Source organism: Myotis davidii, unplaced genomic scaffold (assembly GCF_000327345.1).
Source record: "Myotis davidii unplaced genomic scaffold, ASM32734v1 scaffold318, whole genome shotgun sequence".
Taxonomy (NCBI): Eukaryota; Metazoa; Chordata; class Mammalia; order Chiroptera; family Vespertilionidae; genus Myotis; species Myotis davidii.
This window is the reverse complement of record NW_006289197.1, coordinates 158401-160189: the sequence shown is the minus strand read 5'-3', so window position 1 is coordinate 160189 and position 1789 is coordinate 158401.

The following is a 1789-nucleotide window of genomic DNA, read 5'->3' as shown; positions in this document are numbered from 1 at the left end:
GTAACATGGGCAATTTTTAGCTCTTTTTCAATTAAAACAAATTCAATGTCATAATTTAGTTGACTCCTGCAATAGATATTTTTATATCCAAAAATTAATATAGCTAAAATATTAGAGCTTTTCATAAATTTTAGGGCCTCTAGAGATGGGTACTTATTAAGGACTTTTCACTCAGCCCTATGGTTTAGCTTTAATTCACAAATATTAGCAAATTATTTCTTAAGAAAAAATGAATAATTATCATACACAATTAAAGCAAGGAAGGCTTCTCATGGGGTCATGATCAAACTCTTTTTTAAAAATGAAAGTTGGGCCCTGGCCAGTGTAGCTGAGTTGCTTGGAGTGTCCTCCTGTACACAGAAAGTTGGCAAGTTTGATTCCCATCAGGGGACATACCCAAATTATGAGGGTTTGATGTCTCTCTCTCTCTCTCTCTCTCTCTCTCTCTCTCTCTCTCTCTCTTCCTCTTTTCCTCTCCTCCTCCCTCTTTTTCTCTCTAAAATCAATAAAGTTATCCTTGGGTGAGGATTAAAAAAGTTAAAAATGTAAGTCTGTATACTTCATAGAGTTTTAGTTTGACCAGTTTTTTCTTTCAGAAGGTAAATAAATGTTTGTCCTAATAAATTTGGATGACTGGTGATTTTTAACATTTTACCAAAAAAAAAAGTTTTAAAGTTTTATTTTTAACCAGCCTTTTTCAGGTGCAGTATAAATATGAGGCTTTATGAATAGAACTGAATTTCAAAAAGGTGACAAAAGTTGTTAGTACCAGAAAAGAATCACAGTCAATAAGAATAGTTTAAGTACCTTAAACAGAAGAACAACAACAATAACAATGCCAGCCAGCTTTACATGCTATGCATGTATTAGCATATGCACTGCTCATAACAACACTCTGAGGTAGCTACTATTCTTATCCCCACTTAATAAATTAAGAAAATGAGACAAATACTAATTAAGCTGGGTTCATAATAAGTGATGGAATAAGCAAAAACATGTTCACGTAATAATACTGGGATTTAGATGAGTGAATGGTTCTCTAGTCTCATGACTTTTTGTGTTATTTTTACCACTTCTGAAATGCTATGTTTTGAGAGAAAATGAGTAAACTCCATACATCTGTGACTCTTGTTGTAAAGCAAGAAGAATGTGCAAAATTAATGATGCATGTGATTCTTTAGACTCTATTTCAATCTAGATTAAAAAAATTTTGGTATGTAATATCAGAATTCAACTTGAAATATTAGATTTTAGTTTTCAGAAAAGCCATGGGCACTGATAACTGCTTATTCCTAAACCTGGTTTTGTCCTATGGATTTTAGAATGGGACAGGTAAGTTTGGAGAAAACAATAATGCTAATGAATGTTCTTCTTGCTTCAAGCTTACTTTTATCTCAAGTATGTTAGAACTCAAAATAAACCCTGGAGAAAGTGAAATATCTAAATTGTTCTAAATCAGACAGACAGTGATAGGGGAATTGTAGGCCTGATCTCAATACTTAATGTATTTTCCAATGATTTCTTTTTTGCTGCAGTTTTTTGTTTAGTTTAGTTTTGTTTTGTTCCCCAAAATAAAGATCATATACATCACTATCCAATCTAATAAAAGAGAAACATGGTAATTGGCATACCACCGCTACCCTTCCCATTGGCTAGTCAGGGTGATATGCAAATTAACTGCCAGCCAAGATGGCGGCTGGCAGCCAGGCAGCTTGAAACTAACATGAGGCTTGCTTGCTTCAGTGACGGAGGAAACCAATGATCCCCGCCTGCCTTGCAGGCCTTTGAG